Source organism: Vombatus ursinus, unplaced genomic scaffold (genome assembly GCF_900497805.2).
Source record: "Vombatus ursinus unplaced genomic scaffold, bare-nosed wombat genome assembly UNPS02006874.1, whole genome shotgun sequence".
NCBI classification, from domain to species: Eukaryota; Metazoa; Chordata; class Mammalia; order Diprotodontia; family Vombatidae; genus Vombatus; species Vombatus ursinus.
Window position 1 is genome coordinate 10,405,697 of NW_020946652.1, and position 11,478 is coordinate 10,417,174.

Genomic DNA, 11,478 nt, shown 5'->3' on the forward strand with positions numbered 1-11,478 from the left:
GCTCTGCTCACAGGGGAAAGGGACAGATCTCTGCCCTCACAGGATGGAGCAACCTTATCCAATGATGCAAATTTTCATTTGCCCTGATCCTGACCTGGAGGTCTAAGGGCTTGGTGAGAACAAGAAAGAGACAGAGGGAGCCATTGCAGGTGATATAGGGCTAGACTGGAGGAAGTACAGGGCAAATCGCCTTCTGGGAAAGTCTGCTGAGATGGGGACCCAGGAGGACTCAGAACACTCCGGGGGAGATACACAGGCTGCCAGGCCTCCTTGGCACACAGGTCAGTCCGCCCCTGGCCCTGAAGGTCAGCAGATGGTCCCGAAGGGCAGAGCCACGGCGGGGGCGGGCGGAACCCTCACCCTTAGCAAACTAAATTATTGTCTCCATTTTGCAGCTGAGACAGTTGGGTCTCCAGGGATATAGGTAGGTAGGTAGGTGTTAGATAAATGCAGCTGCTAATGTTCAGTCATGGCCAACTCTTTGTGACCCCATTTGGGGTTTTCTTGGCAAAGATCTTGGAGTGGTGTGCCATTTCCTTCTCCAGCTCATTTTCTCATTTTACAGAAAAGGAAACTGAAGCAAACAAGGTGATGTGACTTGCCTGGGGTCACACAGCTAGTAAATATCTGAGGCCAGATTTGAACTCAGGAAGGTGATTTTTCCTGACTCCAGGTCTCGTACTTGATCCACTGTGCCACGTAGCTGCCCTAGATAGATAGATTGATGATGTTAGACAGATAGAAAGGTTGATGGATATTAGATACTAGATAGATAGATTTTAGATTGACAGATAGATGTTAGATGGATATATATTAGATAGATAGATAGATAGATAGATGGAATGTTAGACCCAGATAGATGGATGTTAGATTGATAGATATATGTTAGAGAGATAGAGGGATGGATGGATGGATAGAGATGATTGATAGATAAATAGGTGATAGATGTCAGATATAGACAGTGAGAGAGAGAGAGAGATGTTAGAGAGATAGGTGATAGACAGACAGACAGACAGATGACATTTATTAAGCACTTAGTATGTGCCAGCAATGCTAAATGGTTTGCAAATATTATCTCACTAGATCTTCACAGCACTAGGAGGTATATGTGCGGTTATTATCCCCATTTTCCAGTCGAGGAAACTGAGGCAGAGAGAGGTTAATTGGTTGCCTAGGGTCACACAGCCACTAAGTATCTGAGGTCTCCTTTGAATTCAGGTGGGCCTCCAAACCCAGCTGTCTGTGCTCTCTGGCGCCCCCTCATGGCATCTAATTCTAATGTCATTCTTCTGTCTAGTCTCAGGTCATCAAAAATAACGTGTTTTTCACCCCTGAATTTCTGAAGATGATCCCGCCACAACATCTTTTCCTGTCCTGTTTGCATTACTGGAATTCTCAGTGGGGACTGGCCCTGTGATCCCCTTGCTCTAGGGAACTCCATAGAGGAATATCTAGCTCAGAACTAAAAGGAGCATTACTTTGGTCTTATCTGTTTGGCATTCTTCCTGAAAGATTTCCAACTATGGTGGCATGGTGGACATTCTGGCTTACTACCTGATATTTCTCTGTGGCATGGCATTTCCTCCTGATTTCAGGTAGATTAGAGTTTGGATTCAAATCTGGTTTCATTCCTGAAGAGGGCTCCCCTGATTGCAGATTGGCACCTGCTTAGAGGTGCCAAAAGTGCAATCAGTCAATCAGCAAGCATTGGTCAAGCAGCTACTGTGTGTCAGGCTCTATACTAAGTGCTGAGGATATAAAGAAAGGCAAAAGCCAGTAGTTGTCCTCAAGGAACTCCCTGTCTAATGGGGAAGACAACGAGCCACCAATTATGCATGCTCTATACAGAATAAGAAAGTGTTGGGGAAGGCACTAGCAGAGTGGGGGTGGGGGTGGGGAGGATCAGAAAAAGGGTTTTGATCCAAGTCCTGAAGGAAGTCAGGGAACTTCTCTGAGATCCTCATTGCTATCCCTTCCCTTTTTGTCACATTAACTGAACCATAATGAATTCTACTCCAGCCTTTTATATTTACTGTACGTGTGTTTCATTTTTAAGTAAGTTTCTTATAACCAACATATTGTTGGATTCTGGTTTTTGATCCATTCTGCTATCCAGTTCTGTTTTATGAGTGAGTTCATTCTACTTACATTCAAAGTTATAGTTATTAGTTGTGTATTTCCCTCCATCATATCCTCCCCACCACTACTTATCCTTCTCTCTCTCTCTCTTTTTACCTGCTCCTTCCTCAGAAGTCTAGTTTACTTCTGACCACGGCTTCCCTAATTCACACACCCTTCTAAGAGTGTGACCTTCTATTTCTCTGTAAGTTAAAAAAAAAGTTTGTACCTGACTAATTATCTGTATTATTCTCTCTTTAACCAAGTTTCAATGAGAATAAGGTTCCTATGCTGCCTACCCTCCATCCTCTCCTCCACTGAAATAGTTCTTCCATTCATGGCTCATTTCTATGAGATAGTTACTCTCTTTTACCTCTTTCTACCCAATTTTATTTTTTAGGGTCATCCCATCATACTCAATTCAACCCTAAGCTGTCCATCTCTATATACTCTTTCTAATTACCCTAATAATAACATTTCTATAAAACAGTTTATACCTTTTGATCCAGCAATACCACTGCTAGGTCTACACCCCAAAGATATCCAAAGAAAGGGGGAAAGGATCTATTTGTACAAAAATATTTGTAGCAGGGATTTTTTTGCTGGTGCTGAGGTAGGATTTTCTTGCTTTTTCCATGCTTAGAGCTGGGTCCCAGTCCTTAGTGGAAGTCCTGGGGTGAGGAGGAGCACTGGCATAGCAGAGCTTGTGGAAGCAGTGGAGAGGGAACCCTCCTCTCATTTCCAGGGCAAAAAAGAGTATTTGTGGTCATTCACAGACCAGAGCACAGGCCAGGAGAGGAGTAAACATCTCTCCTTAGATCATACCAACTTGGAAGAACTGAAAACTTACAGGTCCCTAGAAGCATCTCTGAAAACAGCTACACAAAACCCCTAAAGCTTGAGACAATACACCCTCCACACTGGAAGCAGAGGCTACCTGAACAAAGAGTTAAAAAGTCAAGTAACTGGCCAGGAGTATGAGCAAACGGAGGAAAAAAACTCAGACTATAGAATCTTACTTTGGTGACAAGGAAGATCAAAACACACAACCAGAAGAAGACAACAAAATCAAAGCTCCTACATCCAAAGCTCCCAAGAAAAATATGAATTGGAAGGCCATGGAAGGCTCAAAAAGGATTTTGAGAAGCAAGTAAGAGAAATAGAGGAAAAATTTGGAAGAAAAATGAGACTGATAGAAGAAAATCATGAAAAATGAGTCAATACTTGCTAAAGGAGACAACCAAAATGTGGAAGAAAATAAGACCTTGGGGGCAGCTAAGTGGCACAGTGGATAGAGCTCTGGCCTTGGAGTCAGGAGGATCTAAGTTCAAATCTGTCCTCAGACACTTGACACTTACTAGCTGTATGACCCTGGGCAAGTCACTTAACCCTGATTGCCTCACCCCTCCAAAAAATAACACCTTAAAACATAGACTAGACCAAATGGCAAAAGAGGTCCAAAAAGCCAATGAGGAGAAGAATGCTTTAAAAAGTAGAAATGGTCAAATGGAAAAGGAGGTCCAAAAACTCACTGAGGAAAATAATTCCTTAAAAATTAAAATGGAGCAAATGGAAGCTAATAACTCTATGAGAAATCAAGAAATTATAAAACAAAACCAAAAGAATGAAAAAATAGAACACAATGTAAAATATCTCATTAGAAAAACAACTGACCTGGAAAATAGATCCAGGAGAAATAACTTAAAAATTATTAGACTACCTGAAAGCCATGATCAAAAAAAAAGCCTAGATATCATCTTTCAAGAAATTATTAGGGAAAACTGCCCTAATATTTTCAAACCAGAGGGTAAAATAGAAATTGAAAGAATCTACCAATCACTTCCTGAGAGAGATCCCAAAAAGAAAACTCCTGGGAATATTATAACCAAATTCCAAAGTTCCAAGCAGCCAGAAAGAAACAATTCAAGCATTGTGGAAACACAATCAGGATAACACAAGATTTAGCAGCTTCTACATTAAGGGATCAGAGGGCTTGGAATATGCTATTCTGGAAGTCAAAGGAGCTAGGATTAAAATCAAGATTCACCTACCCAGCAAAACTGAGTATAATCAATGAGGGGGAAAAAATTAACTTTCTGTGATACAGAAGAATTTAATGCGTTCTTGAGAAGCCAGAGTTAAATAGAAAAACTGACTTTCAAATACAAGACTCAAGAGAATCATGAGAAGGTAAACAGGAAAGAGAAATCATAAGGGACTTATTAAGGTTGAACTGTTTACATTCCTACATGGAAAGATGCTGTTTGTAACTCATGAGACCTTTCTCATTATTAGGATAGTTGGAGGGAGTATATATATAGACAGAGGGCACAGGGTGAATTGAATATGAAGGGATGATGTCTAAAAAAGAAAATCAAGGGTTGAGAGAGTAATGTACTGGGAGAAGGACAAAGGGAGAGGTAGAATGGGGTAAATTATCTCACAGAAAGAGGCAAGAAAAAGCTTTTACAGTGGGAGGGAAGAAGGGGGAAATGAGAAGGAATGAGTGAACTTTACTCTCATTGGATTTGGCTTAAGGAGGGAATAACATACACACCCAATTGGGTATGGACATCTATCTTACCCCACAGGAAAGTAGAGGGGAAGGGGATGAGAGAAGGAGGGGCGATAGAAGGGAGGGCAGATTGGGGGAGGGGGTAATCAGAAGCAAATATTTTTGAGGAGGGACAGGGACAAAGGAAAGAATAGAATAAATGGGGTCCAGGATAGAATGGAAGGAAATATAGTTAGTCTTTCACAACATGACTCTTACGGAAGTGTTTTGCATGACTGCATATGTATAGCCTATGTTGAATTGCTTACCTTCTCAACGAAGGTGGGTGGGGAGGGAGAAGGAGAGAGAATTTGGAATTCAAAGTTTTAGAAATGAATGTTAGAAATTGTTTCTGCATGCAACTGGGAAATAAGATACACAGGCAAAGGGGTATTGAACTCTATCTTACCCCTACAGGAAAATAGAAGGGGAAAGGGATAAGCAGGGTGGGGGGGAAATAGAAGGGAGAACAGATTGGGTGAAGGGGGAATCAGAGTGCAGGCCTTCATAGGGTGGGGGGAGGGGAAGGATGGGCAGAAAATTTGGAACTCAAAATCTTATGGAAGTAAATGTTGAAAACTAAAAATAAAATTTTAAAATGTGCTTTAAAAATGTTTATAGCAGCTGTTTTTGTAGTGACTAAGAATTGGAAATCAAAGGGATGTCCATCAATTGGGGAATGACTAAACAAGTTGTGGTATATGATTGTGATGGAATATTATTGTGCTATAAGAAATGACAAGCAGAATGATTTCAGAACAACTTGGAAAGACTTACATGAACTGATGCACAGTGAAGTGAACAGAACCAGGAAAATGTTGTACAAAGTAACAGCAATATTATTCAATGAAGAATAGTGAGTGATTGAGCTATTCTCAGCCGTACAATGATCCAAGATAATCCCAAATGAGTAATGATGACGTTCACCATCTGCCTCCAGAAAAAGAACTGGTTTTTGAATGATATAGACTAAAACATGCAATTTTTCACTTTCTTTCATTTTTTCTTTTATTTGAGTCCTCTTGTGCAAAATGACAAATATGGAAATGTTTTACATGATTGCACATGTATAACCTATGTCTAATTGTTTACCATTTCAGGGAGGGGGGAGAGGAGGGAAGGGAAGGAGGGATAGAATTTGGAACTCAAAACTTTAAATAAAAATGTTTAAAAAATTGAAAAAAAAGAAAAAATAAATTCGAATTGTTTTTTAAATAGAAGAAATAATGACAACATTTTTAAGAGTTACAAATATAATTTTTCCACTTAAGACAATAAACAGTTTAACCACATTAAATCCCTTATGATTAGTCTTTCATGTTTGCCTTCTTGTGTTTCTCCTGATCCTTGAAATTGAAAGTCAGATTTTCTGTTCAGTTTCGGTCTTTTCCTCAGGAATGTCTGAGAGCCCTTTATTTAATTAAATATTGATAACTGTTTTTCCCCTCACAAGATTACATTCAGCCCTGCTGGGTAGGTTATTCTTAGCTGCAAACTTAGCTCCTTTGCTCTTCAGAATGTCATATTACATACTCTTCAGTCTTTTAATGTAGAAACTGCTAACTCTTGTATTATCCTGACTGTAGTGTGCCACAATATTTGAATTGTTTCTTTCTAGTTGATGGTAATATTTTCCCTTGACTTAGAAATTTTGATACTTAGCTATAACGTTCCTATGAGTTTTCATTTTGGGAAATCTTTCAGGCAATGATCAGTAGATTTCTTTCAATTTTTATTTTATCCTTTAGTTCTAAAACTTCAGGTCATTTTTCCTTAATCATTTCTTGAAGTATAATGTCTAGACTTTATTATGACTTTCAGGTAATCCAACAATTCTTATATCATCTCTCCTCAATCTGTTTTCCAGGTCACTTGTTTTTCTAATGTTTTTCTAATCTGCCTTCGCTTCTATTGCCCCTTCCTTTCTCATCCCCTTCCCCCCTACTTTTTTGTAGGGTAAGAAAGATGTCCATACCCAATTGGGTGTGTGTGTTATTCCCTCCTTAAGCCAAATCCAATGAGTGTAAAGTTAACTCATTCCTTCTCATTTCCTCCTTCTTCCCCTCCATTGTAAAAGCTTTTTCTTGCCTCTTTTATATGAGATAATTTACTCAATTCTACCTCTCCATTTCTCCTTCTCCCAGTACATTCCTCTCTCACCTCTTAATTTCCTTTTTTAGATATCATCTCTTCATATTCATGTTCTCTTCTATTTTTTCATTCTTTTGATCTTGTTTTATTTCTTTTTTCCTTTTTTTATTAATTTATTTTGATTTATCAATAATCACTTCCATATGCTTTTGAGTTTAAAATTTTTCTTCCCCTTCTTCCCCACCTCCCTCCCCAAATACAGCACACAATGTGCTATAGACTATACATTTACATTCATATTAAACATATTTTCACATTAGTGATGTTGTAATAAAAATTAAAACCAATAGGAGGAACCATCAGAAAGAGGAAACAAAACTCAACAGAAGAGAAAAAAAAATAGCAATTCGACTTCCATAGTTCTTCCTTTGGATTTGGATAGCATTTTCCATCACAAGGCATCTGGAGATGTCTTAGATCCTTGTATTGCCAAGAAGGGTTAAGTTTATCAATATTAGTCATCACAAAACGTGGTTGTTATTGTGTACAATGTTCTCCTGATTCTGCTCACTTCACTCAGCATCAGTCCATACAAGTCTTTCCAGGTTTTTCTGAAGTCAGTGTGTTCATCATTTCTTATAGCACAATAGTATTCCATCACATTCATATACCACAACTTGCTCAGCCATTCCCCAATTGATGGGCATCCTCTCAATTTCCAATTCTTTGCCACCACAAAAAGAGCTGCTATGAATATTTTTGTATATGTAGGTCCTTTTCCTGTTTGTGTGATCTCTTTGGGATATAGCCCTAGAAGTGCTATTGCTGGGTCAAAGGGTATGCACATTTTTATAGCCCTTTGGGCATAATTCCAAATTGCCCTCCAAAATGATTGGATCAGTTCACAACTCCACCAACAATGCATTAGTGTTCCAATTTTCCCACATCTTTTCCAACATTTATCATTTTCCTATTTTGTATTATTTCTTAATATCTTATGATATTAAGATACCCCTTTCCCAATTCTAATTTTTAGAAAGTTATTTTCTTCAGTAAGTTTTTGAATGTTTTCTTCCAATTGCTTGACTTTATTTTCATGATTTTCTTTCCTTACTCTTATTTCCCTCAATTTTCCTCTATATCTCTTATTTTATTTTTCCAATTTATTTATTTATTTTTAGTTTTCAACATTTACTTCCACAAGATTTTGAATTCCAAATTTCCTTCCCATCCTTCCCCTCCCCCCACCCTATGAAGGCCTGCATAATGATTCTCCCTTCATCCAATCTGTTCTCCCTTCTATTACCCCCCTCACTTATCCCCTTTGCCTTCTATTTTCCTGTAGGGTAAGATAGGTTTCAATACCCCTTTGCTTGTGTATCTTATTTCCCAGTTGCATTCAGAAATGATTTCTAACATTCATTTCTAAAACTCTGAGTTGTAAATTCTCTCCCCTTCTCTCTCCCCATCCACCTTCATTGAGAAGGCAAGCAATTCAACATAGGCTATACATATGCAGTCATGCAAAACACTTCCATAATAGTCATGTTGTGAAAGACTAACTATATTTACCTCCATCCTATCCCAGTCCCCATTTATTCTATTCTTTCCTTTGTCCCTGTCCTTCTTCAAAAGTGTTTTCTTCTGGTTACCCCCTCCCCCAATCTGCCCTCCCTTCTATCACCCCTACCTCTTTTATCCCCTTCCCCCTACTTTCCTGTAAGGTAAGATAGATGTCCATACCCAATTGGGTGTGTATATTATTCCCTCCTTAAGCCAAATCCAATGAGAGTGAAGTTCACTTATTCATTCTCACTTCCCCCCTCTTTTCCTCCACTGTAAAAGTTTTTTCTTGCCTCTTTTCTGTGAGATAATTTACTTCATTCTACCTCTCACTTTCTCCTTCTCCTAGTACATTCCTCTCTCACCCCTTAATTTTCTTTTTTAGATATCATCTCTTCATATTCATGTTCTCTTCTATTTTTACATTCTTTTGATTTTGTTTTATTATTTCTTAATATCTTGTAAAGTCATTAGCTTCCTCTTTCCCAATTCTAATTTTTAGAAAATTATTTTCTTTAGTAAGTTTTTGAATGTTTTCTTCCAATTGCTTGACTTTCTTTTCATGATTTTCTTTCATTATTCTTGTTTCCCCCAATCTTCCTCTGTATCTCTTATTTTATTTTTTCCAATTTATTTATTTACTTTTAGTTTTCAACATTTACTTCCATAAGATTTTGAGTTCCAAATTTTCTGCCCATCCTTTCCCTCTCCCCACCCTATGAAGGCCTGCATTCTGATTCCCCCTTCACCCAATCTGTTCTCCCTTCTATTCCCCCCCGACCCTGCTTATCCCTTTCCCCTTCTATTTTCCTATAGGGGTAAGACAGAGTTCAATACCCCTTTGCCTGTGTATCTTATTTCCCAGTTGCATGCAGAAACAATTTCTAACATTCATTTCTAAAACTTTGAATTCCAAATTCTCTCTCCTTCTCCCTCCCCACCCACCTTCGTTGAGAAGGTAAGCAATTCAACATAGGCTATACATATGCAGTCATGCAAAACACTTCTGTAAGAGTCATGTTGTGAAAGACTAACTATATTTCCTTCCATTCTATCCTGGCCCCCATTTATTCTATTCTTTCCTTTGTCCCTGTCCCTCCTCAAAAATATTTGCTTCTGATTACCCCCTCCCCCAATCTGCCCTCCCTTCTATCACCCCTCCTTCTCTCATCCCCTTCCCCTCTACTTTCCTGTGGTGTAAGATAGATGTCCATACCCAATTGGGTGTGTATGTTATTCCCTCCTTAAGCCAAATCCAATGAGAGTAAAGTTCACTCATTCCTTCTCATTTCCCCCTTCTTCCCTCCCACTGTAAAAGCTTTTTCTTGCCTCTTTCTGTGAGATAATTTACCCCATTCTACCTCTCCCTTTGTCCTTCTCCCAGTACATTACTCTCTCATCCCTTGATTTTCTTTTTTAGACATCATCCCTTCATATTCAATTCACCCTGTGCCCTCTGTCTATATATATGTTCCCTCCAACTATCCTAATAATGAGAAAGGTCTCATGAGTTACAAACAGCATCTTTCCATGTAGGAATGTAAACAGTTCAACCTTAATAAGTCCCTTATGATTTCTCTTTCCTGTTTACCTTCTCATGATTCTCTTGAGTCTTGTATTTGAAAGTCAGTTTTTCTATTTAACTCTGGCTTCTCAAGAACGCATTAAATTCTTCTGTATCACAGAAAGTTAATTTTTTCCCCCTCATTGATTATACTCAGTTTTGCTGGGTAGGTGATTCTTGGTTTCAATCCTGGCTCCTTTGACTTCCAGAATAGCATATTCCAAGCCCTCTGATCCCTTAATGTAGAAGCTGCTAAATCTTGTGTTACCCTGATTGTGTTTCCACAATGCTTGAATTGTGTCTTTCTGGCTGCTTGCAGTACTTTCTCCTTGACCTGGGAACTCTGGAATTTGGTTATAATACTCCTGGGAGTTTTCCACTTGGGATCTCTTTCAGGAAGTGATTGGTAGATTCTTTCAATTTCTATTTTACCCTCTGGTTTGAAAATTTCAGGGCAGTTTTCCTTGATAATTTCTTAAAAGATGATATCTAGGCTCTTTTTTTGATCATGGCTTTCAGGTAGTCCAATAATTTTTAAGTTATTTCTCCTGGATCTATTTTCCAGGTCAGTTGTTTTTCCAATGAGATATTTTACATTGTCTTCTATTTTTTCATTCTGTTGGTTTTGTTTTTATAATTTCTTGATTTCTCATAGAGTCATCAGCTTCCATTTGCTCCATTTTAATTTTTAAGAAATTATTTTCCTCAGTGAGCTTTTGGATGTCTTTTTCCATTTGGCCATTTCTGCTTTTTATGGCGTTCTTCTCCTCATTGGCTTTTTGGACCTCTTTTGCCATTTGGTCAAGTCTATTTTTTAAGGTGTTATTTTCTTCAGCCTTTTTTGGATCTCCTTTAGCAAGCTGTTGACTTGTTTTCATGATTTTCTCGCATCAGTCTCATTTCTCTTCCAAATTTTTCCTCTACTTGTCTTACTTGCTTCTCAAAGTCCTTTTTGAGGTCTTCTATGGCCTGAAACCAATTCATATTTTTTTGAGGGGCTTTGGATGTAGGAGCTTTGATTTTGTTGTCTTCTTCTGGTTGTGTTTTAATCTTCCTTGTCACCATAGTAATATTCTATAGTCTGAGTTTTTTCCCTCTTTTTGCTCATGTTCCTGGCCAGTTACTTGACTTTTTAACTCTTTGTTAAGGTAGGCTCTACTTCCAGTGTGGAGGGTGTATTGTCTCAAGCTTTAGGGATTTTGTGCAGTTGTTTTCAGAGACACTTCTAGGGACCTGCACATTTTCAGTTCTTATGATCTAAGGAGAGATGTTTACTCCTCTCCTGGCCTGTGCTCTGGTGTGTGAATGACCACAAATACTTTTTTCTGCCCTGAAAATGAGAAGAGGGTTCCCTCTCCACTGCTGCCATATGCTCTGCTATGCCAGTGCTCCCTCCTCACCCCAGGACTTCCACTGAGGACTGGGACCCAGATCCAAGCATGAGCAAAGCAAGAGAATCCTGCCTCAGTGCCAGTAAGGAGATCCCTATAAGTCCCCCTCTGATCAGTCACTCCATTCCCCCACTGTCTGTGGGCTGAGAGCTCTAGAAGCAGCCATGGCCACTCTGGCTGCTACCCTGGGGCTGTGC